Source organism: Boleophthalmus pectinirostris, unplaced genomic scaffold (genome assembly GCF_026225935.1).
Source record: "Boleophthalmus pectinirostris isolate CB_2022bp ecotype Guang Dong unplaced genomic scaffold, ASM2622593v1 HiC_scaffold_17, whole genome shotgun sequence".
Lineage (NCBI taxonomy): Eukaryota > Metazoa > Chordata > Actinopteri > Gobiiformes > Gobiidae > Boleophthalmus > Boleophthalmus pectinirostris.
The window spans coordinates 15,160,847-15,172,749 of record NW_026571115.1 but is presented as its reverse complement, the minus strand read 5'-3'; positions in this window follow the sequence as shown (position 1 = coordinate 15,172,749).

Sequence of the window (11,903 nt, the reverse complement as noted above, 5' to 3'; positions counted from 1 at the left end):
TTGAGAGCAGAACACAGCCTAAATGTGCAGGGTTTGTGTGTTAAACATGTGTAAGTTAAGCAAAAACAACTCCAGGTATGTTGTTGATGAGGAAACAGCATTATAACATAGACCAGAACACACATCCAGTCTAATAAAGTAAAGCCTACAGGTAAAAAAAAAGACACAAACTCCCGTGCAATCATAATAAAACAGTATAGATCGGTGTATTGTATGTAACTTAATTGTAAAGGGATAAAATAAGCACTGACATACTCTGGAAAAACAAACTAACATGACAAGATAACAAGAGAACATGATTAAAAGTTATAAAAACACTCAGTATCAATGTAGATGTTACCAGTGCAATAATAATGAGATCTAATTATGGGACCTAGTGAATGTTAATTAAAATATGAAGTTAGAAGATTGAATTTTCAGACTCTACGGTTACAAACTCTGTCATTCAGCTCCATATGGCACCAACAGTTTTCACAGCGGGTTAAACAGCTTCTACCACACCCACTGCACTAAACAAAAGGTACATCTTCACAGCTTCTCCTCCCTGATTTCTGCTTCTTTGTGGTAAACATATAAGAGCAGCCGTGGATAGGCCCCCAGTGCTGTAGGAGCCTTTCTCTTTGCGTAGAGGGGAAAAGACACCTGAAGTATTTGACGCTAAATTAGCTTTTCAAAGACAATAATTAGACTTCTCCCCCTAAAGGTAAATTACCTGCTAACCAACTGAACTGTGTTTCTAATTATAGGATCTTGGCCCGCAGCCATTGTCAGGGATCCTCGCTCCTACCAAGAAGATGTAAAACACGGAGAGGAGAAAAAAAGCATCTTGTTGAAACGATAACGCCCCAGAACAAAGAGGGGAAACATGGCACGTGCTTCAGTTTGTCTTTAACACAAACACGGATCTGCACCAGTCACCTTTATACAGTGCTGGAGCGTAACGAAGTACTAGAAGTAAAGTACTGTGCTTAAGTAGAATTTTTAGCTGTCTGTACTTTACATTTTACAGTGGATATTTTTTTTACTTTCATTTCACAGCATTTCAAAGCAGGCTGTACTACATTTTTAACAGGACAGTAAAGTAAAAACTACTTTGCAAATGATTTTAGGTGTTATTTTACCATTTGTCACTCATGCTTTGGCTTTCAGCAAACAAAAGTAAATACAAAAAAACCCCTGCAATGAATGTATGCATCATTTATGCAAATCAAAATCACTACATTTTAACATATTAACAACACTTGTGTGAAATACTTTTTACTCTTAAAGTACATTTTTAAATGTGTGCTTAGTTAATTTTTCATGTTATACTTTTACCTGAGAATTTTTATTTTTTTTTACCTTTGTACCTGTAATTTTACCTAAGTAACAACATTATATGGAAGCTGTAAGCACCAGGCAAGTGTGAGAGACTGAGAGCTCATTGTATATCCCTTACTGCCTTTGACAAAAATATAATGTTACATAACTTTCATGAAGAAGTTGAAAAGGGTCCACAAGACATTCAGATGAACTATTATGATTGTGATACCTGATGTAATATACTCGCTTTGTCTGTAAAAAAAAAAAAAAAGAAAAGAAAGAAAGAAAGAAAGAAAAGAGGTCCACAAAAATGTGTGAACATATCACCACCAGTTATTTTATTAAATAATTGTGCCAAATTGTTGATTTTGTGAATAGATAAACATACAATACTATTTTATGCCAGCTTATATAAAAGTATCAAGTCATATTTTCCCCATAATCCTTTTTATGTAGTAACTTTAGACTTTTAGTTAGTCTAGTTAAATTATTTACTTTGGTTATATTTAATAATAACTACATATAATCAACCTTGTTAAAGCGTGAAGAAAGACTGAATTCACAATGAACAAATATGATTCAGGCCTAATAACTAAGACTGTAACCATAACTCCTAAATGAAGTAGTTAATGCGCCTGAATCATTCTTAATAAACTATTAATACACACTTTGTTCTTTATGAATTAAGTCTTTGTTCATGCTTTATTAAGGCTAACTGAGGTGTAACTTTTACTTTGATATAGCAAACTAGTCAAGTGGGAAAAAAGACATACAAGAGATGCAAATGTTTGAGTCAATATTTCATTTCTTGTGAGAATAATACTGGTAACAGTGTAATTTAATGTAGTTACGATGGAAAAGTCCTGCTTTGGTAAAGGACAAATCTGAACTGTTGATTACTATTCAATGAGTGGACTATGGCTGTAACTTTATGATAATTTGGGGCAGGAGATGGCGGATATGTCCATGTGTATATGCTGTGAATTTTGACAAAGAGGTCTGAAAAACACCGGGTGACAACTGAGCACATTATCAGCATTTTGCATATTTAGCTGCAGAAGTCATCACTGGGTAAATTGATTTGTAAGGCTCACAGTGGGGGGAAGGATATTGAATATTTACACTGGGCAGGTAATAAAATGAGATGGGGCGCTCAGCTTGGCCTGTAGGTCCAGCTAATTTCCTTCGCCCACAAGGAGGCACTGTGGCAGCAACACATTTGAATTCAACTGCCGTATCTGACAACCCCATGCTAATTAATATGTAAATTTGACATTGTTTGTTTCCCACCATGTCAAACTTTGATGTGAGGAGAGGCTTCCAGGTTAACTGAGATCTATAGCGCAGATTGAAGGCTCGAGACCTGGCTAACACATATACGTATCGCTTAGCAACCCTGTATACTTTATTTAAACACATTGACATTACAGTAGTACCGGGAGACAGCCTAATGATATTATATTAAGTCACAGTAATTGAGGATCCCATCAAAATATGTAATTAAACACTTAAGCGTAATTATCCAGCACAGTAGGAAGCCCCTATGAATTAATTAAAAAACGTCAATACATCAATTATTTGAATTCCTTTGTCCCTTTTCAACTTGTAATAATTAACATTTTAATTGCCTTAATTCGTGATGAGTATTGAAATTCACACTTTGCACAATTGCGCGCTCGGATGCAGGCGCGCTCCCTCTCCCTCCCTCTTGGAATAATGATGAACGCTGGTCACATGCAGCCCATTTCAAACACAAGCTGGGCAAAAGGAGCAAACATTATATATTAGTGTGTTTTTTAGAATTATCATTGTTCATTATCTTTTTCCTGTGCAGATTAAGGATTTTGTTTAATGGTAACAGATGGTACTTCCTCAAGATTTGAATGTTTAATAATTATATCAAACCACAACTAGACAAGAAAATAAGGCATTGCTTTTCGTGCATGAACGTCTCTACCATCCACTTGAGTTCAGAAGGGAATGAATTGTTGTTCACACCATAAAAAAGGAAATAATAAAGAGGCGACTGTTTGGTTCCTGGCGTTCACATGCTTTTGTTGTGTCACTGGGCAAAGTATTTTATCACTTTAAGGCACTTCTCGTGTAACAATTTGGGAGATCACTGTAAAACTGAGCCACTACAATGAGACTATATCTGAATTATGTCCTCACACCTTGACATCCAATCTATATGTGTGTGCGTAGGCTATAGAGAACCACTGAGGATATTAACAAGTAAAGTACTGGAGTAGTTGTAGTAAAGAGAATAGTTAGTACAATAGTAGTACAATATATTTTGACACTATAGAGTGAGATGTATTTGTGAAAGTGGTTCAGATGTTGTAGGAGTAGATAAATGTTCTCTCTCAGTCTGGTCCCCACTCAATTCGTCGTGCCTCAAGCCCGTGATCGTCCAGTCAGATTAGTTTTTTTTTTTTTCAGTGACACATGTGAAACAAAAAAGCTCATTGGTCACCTATCATTTACAGTTTAGTGCTTGGCTCAACATCCGTCATGTTTTTTGTCCCACTGTGGTATTTTTTGCCTTTATTTTTGATATGGACGGACCATGTGTATCTCCTGTCAATCACGCCCATTTGAAAACGGGGAGACTAACCGCTGATCACACTTACATTTTCATACTGTACTTAAGAAGTGTGTAATCTGAGTCAAGATACATGGCTCTGTTGTTTACTGTTTACTTGGGTGGATTTTGCCCATTAAAAAAAAACAAAAAACAAATCCAACCTCGATAGGCATATTAAAAAATAAATATTATTTAGCAAAATTGATTGTTCTCAGGTTAAACTCATACATTAACAACAAAAGAAATGTAAACAGCAAAATATATATAACTAAATGTATGTAAACAGAATACCACCATGCGTTGCCTAGTTTATTCGTTCACTCTCCTTCCTCGGTCTGTTGCGTGGATTTCCTGCAGGCTGTTTGGCTTGATGCATACCTGGAGAGCACCTTCACATCCTGGGGCCACTACAACATGTCAAAGATACGCCAACGTCACACAGGAACATCACGGGCCCCGCTGGAGCCATTTACCTTTCTGCGAGAAGGTTCAAGATATTAATTAAGATAAATCGCACTCAATTCAAATGTTCTGCCATCTGCCTATTTATCAGAATTATGTTAATCATTTCTGTAGGGCACCAGAATTATTAGCCATTTTGTTGGTAATTTGTATTAACATTCCACCAACTAAATGATTTCGCCTCCATATGCAGTGTTTCCTTTTAAAGGCAATTCACTGGAGCAAGATAGGTCCTTCCTTATAAGACGATAGGGTGGCCGAAGAATGTATTCAAGAAAATCGTAAACAAACAACAAAATAGGAATTATTAAAAATAGCCATAAAAAGTAAATACAATTAATTAATGAAAAATAAATACATAAATAAAAATAGTTTAAAAAAAAAATAAAAATTAAATTACTATATATTATTTGTTTTTTACAATTTAAAATAAGAATTCAAATTAAGACTTCCTAAATCCACTTTTCTTCACAAATTATGTTCTGGAAGTGCTTTTAAAAAGTGCTTCTTATTCAGTTATTTATTAGTTATTTGGAGTCAGGGTGGGATAGACACCTGATCGCCTCCACTGAAATGTTATCGCTTTGCTTGTAATATTCCACAATATAGCATTAGTACTGACAATTCAATTACAGGGGGTCAGTATGTATGGAACATTATAGCCAAAGCATAGCACAAATATAGCCACCTTTTGCCTGTCCTCCTATAGTGCCCAATCCATAAACAATGTAATACTAATACTAATACTAATACTAATACTAATACTAATACTAATACTAATACTAATACTAATACTAATGCCTCAGACTTATAAAGAACTTTCTGGGCACTCAGAAATGCTTTACAAAAAATAGGAAGAAACATATAAAACAATTGTATCCAGGGCCTCTTAGGACACTCTGCTTTCACTGTGTCTGTCTGTGTCTGTGTGTGCGTGCGTGTATGTGTGTGTGTTTGTGTTGTGCGCAGGGGTGTGTGTGTGTGTGCGTGTGTGTGTGTGTGCACTCTTCACGGCCAATAGATGAGGTGCTTAATTAAACTCTGAGGAGATAATTAAGACTTGCTGGTGCTCGGATGGCGTTCGTGTCTGTGGCAGTATGTGGGGCAGGTCGACAGGTGGCACCTGTCTGGGGCAGATGACCGGGCAACATACTGGGTCCTGTTTATGAAGCTATGGCAAATTCTATAGCTTCCCCATAGAGTAAATAGGGTAACAAAGGTAAAATGAAGGATTATTTAGAGGTAATTTATTTGTACTGTTTTTGAGAACACCATTATTATAGGCATATTTTTAAATTGTTAATTATTTGTGGAAAAAAGTTGTATGAAAGGCCATAGTGTTGGAGTTAATAACATTAATGCCTTACACTTGTAATGTGCTTTACAGGCTCGACAAAGCCTCTCTATACTAGTCATTATTCATGCTTCAAACTTGTAGCCACAGCTGCCCTGAGACAGACAAAGCGAGACTGTCAATCTGCGACATCAGCCATTCCGACCACCACTGTTCAATTATGCACACACAACTTCCACATTAGGCAATATGGGTGAAGTGTCTTGCCTAACGACACAATGACTGAATTTGATCCAAGCCAGAATCGATCCTTCATCTTCAGGCTGCTCTAACTGAGCCTCTGCTGCTTGTTTTAGGTTATAGGTTGCAAAGTGAATCAAAATTGCTCCTATATTTCTTTATATACAACCATAAACAATTAACGATTTATCTAAAAACACTGCTTTAGAAACGCTTTGCTCATTTTAGTTGTGTTGTGTAAAGTTAATTAAGATAAGAAATGAGGGAAGTCCATTAATTCCATTCCAATACCTGGTTCTGCATCCTAATATACATGGAAGAGATAGCCTCTTCTAAAGTTTATAATAAAGGTATTTGAGCTTGCAATTGCAGCTAAAAGTTGAACCTGTGAATCTACAACAGTCTCCTTGTGTTATAACATTGTTCATTGACTGTCTAACACCTTTAAAATGGACTTTGCTGAAGCCGGCGGGTGTGGGGAAAAATCACTGAATTTAATCAGACCTGTTCAGCTGTGAAATTTCAAGGTTTGGGCTTTTTGTAGGAGCACCATTTTATATATAGGCTAACTGACAGTAATACCACAAAAAATCTAACCTCTGTTTGGAAAATACATTTAGATTAAGTTATATTTATTTGTCTTGCAACATTATTAGGCCAATGGTTTACACACAGTTACTTTTTTCCCCATCTACTTCTTATGTGTAAATATAATGTACAACTTTCTTGAACTTCGACATGTTTGTTCTGATCATTGGCCTGAGCCAGTAACAGAGTAACTGGCAAGGGGTATTGTTCTTTTCCCATTTCTTCTCCATTATTTTTTTTTTATCGCGATTTTTTGGGCCTAAAAGCCAATGAAATGTCCCTAAACATGGTATGGGATTGACCGGTCCAGTGAAAAATTTTACAAAACGAGCATTGGAACAAAAGTGACCCAACTCAACAGCGCTGCCTAATTGAACACCTATGGGAGTGGGGACAAGCAAACGAAATTTGGAGCAGTGATAGTGAACAATAAGGCAAGTCAAAAGATGAACTGGCATATACCCATACGGTGAACAGAAAGTCAGCCATATTGGGTCAAAAATTTGCCACCGCTTTGACTTTGACGCTTTGTAAAATGCGACTAGTCCCTGGTTTTTGATCCAAATGAGCTCACATTTGGAATGTCACATCTAGAGACATAGGTTAAAAAAAAAATCTTTTTGGGGGTATTCCTTATGGTTTGTTCGTAGTGCAGCGGGAAAAACACTTCTCACAGCCACAGGCATTGGTCTGGAGAGCTTAATTTCAAAGGACAATTGCGTGATCCGGGCCTGAATGTAATGGACATGAACTCTAATACAACACTATAGCGCCCCCTACCTTAGATATGAAATGTCAACATTATCGTATTTGTACCAGTTAAATTCTCTGCATGACTACAAGCAAAAAACAATATGATGGATGACGGACAGGGCACTTTTCACAGCTGGCCAGCAGGGACGCTAAGACTCGCAAAAAATGTTTTTTAAATCTTACATGCACATGTTTGGTCCAATCATGCTGAAATTTGAATCACTAATACCTGATCACAGCCTGAATATAATACACTATAAAGCATATGAAGAGTGAACACTGTAGCGACATGAAACATCAACATGATCAGATTTGTACGAAATTGTTGATTAAATTCTATGACTGACTACAAGCAAAAGAATGTATTACGGACATGGAGCATTTTTCACATTTGACCAGCAGGGGCGCAAACATTTTCTGATGGAGGGTCTGTGGACCTGGGCAGCTGTCGGAAAGGAACAATAGCATGAGATCTCACGGGAGGGGCCAGGGCGAGAGCCGTGATTGCCACAGGCGGCTTTAATTATGTTTTGTTATGTTTTGAAATTATTTTTTTATTGTTGGGAAAAACAAATATTCTGCTTTTGTTTGAGTTTTTGTCCACTGATCTGAAGGTTGGCAGTTTGAATCCCACTCTTGACATAAACATAATTGATGGAGTGGTGTGATTCCAGCTCCCATATGTTAATGCTGCTGTTGTGTCCTTGGGCAAGACACTTAAACCACTTTACCCTCATGATCTGCGTACACTGGTATATGAGTTTGCGTGTGAATGGGTGAGTAGTGTTTCCTTGATGTAAAGCGTTTTGAGTGCCTTCAAAGTGGAAAAGTGCTTTATAAAATAGTTATAATAATTTATGATATTGCTTTTTTTCTCTCATATCAACACAAATGCACAATTTTATTATATACCTTTTGAACTTACTACTGCTATTATCAGAATTTCTATTGTATGAAAAAAAGAGAAAAAAAACATGCAAAACTTGTGTCTCAAACAGTTCACAGGAGGCAGATGTCCTTCACACTTCCTATATCCACTCACTTAAATCACTCTCCAGTCTGTCCTCCAGTTTGCTACATCTGGTACATGGCACGTACATAGGCCAGTATATGTGGCAGAGGTGGCCTGGCTCCTCTCCACTTCGCCAGGACTAAAGCAGGGCATCGCTAGCTCCCTCCTAGCTCCTTCACCACCACCACCACCACAGCTAATGAGGGTTAGCGCAGGGCCAGACCAATGCCGTGTGATTAAATTTAGATGTGGGGGGAGATCTTGACCCACGTCTAAGTGACATTTACCCAGGAGAAACTCTGTGCAGCTCGGGCTTATTAACCTTTTATAGATCCAAGCACGGCCGTCCCTCTTAATTGGCGATTGGATTATTAAATACAACCAAAATCAGAGGCTTGATCTGAGGAGAGGGCCAGGCCGGTGACAATCTGTGCACATGCTCCCATTTAGAAAGTCTGCTCGAGGTCTGTCAGTGGGATGCGGTAACAGAGAAGTAACTAAAGTAAGTAACTCCTTTTACTCAAGTAATTTAGTAGTAATGGACACATTCTTCAAAAGGGGCCTTGATCAGATTCACGTATACACTCTTTCATGCTTCTTTGGTTGTAGGCCTATGTTATTCTAAAAGTCTACATAGGCTGTTTTGAATGTAACATAGCTAAATACAATAGAATAGTTGAAGTAATATGAATAACGGTAGTGAAAAGTACAAGTAGCTGCAGTAGTAGTTTTAAATGACCCATATCATGCTATTTTCTGATCTGTGTTATAATGTTGTTTCCACATCAAAAGCATATCTGATTCTGGAGTTTTGCTGTGTTTCATTCACACGTTTAACACACAAACCCTGCATATTTAGTTTGAGTTCTTCACTAGCAGAATAATTTGGATGATTTGAGCCCTGGAATCGCTGATCTCTACTAATCTAAAGGTAAAAGGTAGCTGTTAACTTCAATATTACTGCTTCATGACATCACAAGGTGGAACAGAATAATAAAGGATTACTCAAAAATGGTTAAATGAAACAAACAACCGGGTAAGTTTTTGATGAGGTAACAACATTCTAACATGGCTTAAAGCTCATAAGAATCGATTTTGCGCAGCGCAGCACTGAAGTAGAATCTGAAGTACTTTTACAGTTAAATATGAGTACTTTTTCCCACCTCGTAAACTACAGCATAAAAATCTGTGCAAATCCGGTCTTGAGAAATTCCAAAAGACGAGATTACTTTGGAGAAAACTCAATTGTTATTCAAATCATAGCGCCCCAATTAGACTGCATTAGACAAGGTGAAACTACATCTTTTAATCCGCTTTGTAATCAAGAGCTATGAAAATGTTTTGTGCTTTTTGCAAATCATTTTAATTACATACACAACTGTTTACCGATTTAAGTGATTTGTGTTAAATTACAAAGAAACTCCTCACAAACACACAGGTTGGATTGACCTACCATTTGACATTACCATTTCCCCATCTGCTCCTTTCTTCGCAATTATTACTCATGGTTTGTTTACAATGTGTTTAAATAAAGGCTGGATGTGTCTGTAAGCTTGATATAATTACAACAGATTTCCCCAGCAGTTTTGAAGCATCTCGTGTTGATAGCAAGACACTTTTATGGACTTCTTACGGTCCGTTAAGATGACCGACAAGGCTTGGGAACATTGCATTTGCGTCGTATACTTCACACAACTGTCTGGTGAAGGGGGATCAACATATTCGAAATGAGCAGACATAATCCTTCTGAATGTGGAGTTAAGCCATTTCATAATTAGCAGATTTTCTAATGTATGCCAGGCTTTAATGACCTTTGCAAATGAGAATGGTTGTTTGAATTTCAATCCTTCACATGGTTTTATCCCCAGCTGTATCTCAGAATCGGTTGATGTTATGCGAGGAGCTTAATGAACAAGTGCCTGTGAATGGAAAAATGATGAGCTGAAGCCAGGGGAAGATTGCAAAACGCATTTCCACACCTTGGATATCATAATCATGGTCGTAAGTGGTGTCCCTCTGACCCGTTAACATTGCATTTCAAGCCTTTTGGTCCAATTAGGTACACGTTTGGTTCGCCTTTCTCTCATCAGCTCGCCATTAGCATTTTATAGCACGGAGAGAGGCAAGGCACTCAAATGGACCACAAGCTTTAACTACAGTAGATGAGCAAATTATCGCTGATCAGAAAGTAAAAGTGACTATTACAGAAAGATGTGATATACAGACTGATAAACTGTTTCAAAGTTTAGAACGTAAGTGCAAGCTAATAGAAAGGGATAAACAGGAGCACTGCTTTTAATAAAGGGATCATTATCTAAACCAGGAGGCAGGCAGATCAGTGAGATCCAGGTTAGCAATGCAATGAAGGAAAAGTATACGTTTGTTTTGGAAAATGTACTTGATGAAGACAACAGAGAGAGATGGAGAGGTGAGCTTATGGTTTTCAGAAAGAGAGAATATACAAGAATATAACAAGCCGAATGTGGTACTAAAGTAAGAGTAAAGTTACTTTAAAATAATAGTACTTAGAAGAGTAGTGGTCCAGGGAATTAGTTAAGTAAGAGCAAAATGCATTTGGGGAAACTACTTCTCAAGTAAGAGTAACTGGAAATGTAAATATCTGATTTGTAATTTGAAGCTAATGCAATTTGAAGGGGAAAAAATAATAACTGCACAAAACGGTGGTGTGTTTAAAGCATAGACCACAAAAATTCATATCTGAAGGAAGACTATGTTGTAAAACTTTGGTCACTTGTACAATTACTCGCACTGTGAAGACTAACCAAATCTTTTACTGAAGTAAGACACACTATAAAACATGACATATTGAGTAGTTGACAGATACATGCACAGTCACACCATGGCTGACTATCCTTGGTCTAACCCACTTTGTTTGAACATAATATGTGTTTTGAATTAACATTTTTTCATTTATGCTTTTAACTTTACTTACTAATGTAAGTGTGATGTAGGCACAACTTTTGTAGACACCTGCAAAAGCAAATTTCTTATGCTTGTAATATTAGGACTACTGACTAAATGTAAATACAGACACAATTTAATGTAATCATTATTAGATTACAGTATTCAGTATTTTATTTTATTTTTTAAGTAACAGAACTTGAATTAATAGCTGCTTATGACTTTTTACTAAAGGAGAGGCATTCTTCCCTTATCTGAAACCCTACAGTTAGAGATAGACAATTATACAGGAAGCACAAGAGGAGCTTTTTGTAACAGTATCTCAAACAGACTTCTTCTCCTATTCCTTACAGTAAAAGTACAGTGTTTGAAAATTACTCAGAGAAGTACAATTGTATGAAAAAGTTGCTCGAGTAAACACCCACTTCTTTTTAACCTTGACTTTAAACTTGACTTTAACCTTTTAGGTGAACATAACATTGGACAAGGAGCTTTTAAGCTTTAAAATGGTTTAAGTAGACCTATCTTAAACCTATCTTATCTTAGACCTATTTAAAGTCATGTAAAAATCTAGCAATGTTAACATTATTTCTACGGTGTCAGAATGTACTTTAAGAAAATGGCTTTAAACTGATGTCCAACTGTAACTGCACCATTTCTTGTGGACTTTAGGATATTCGCCTGACGAAAGCTAAACGCCATGGCGACGATTGATGTATTTAAGGTTCCTCCGTCACGCTGCT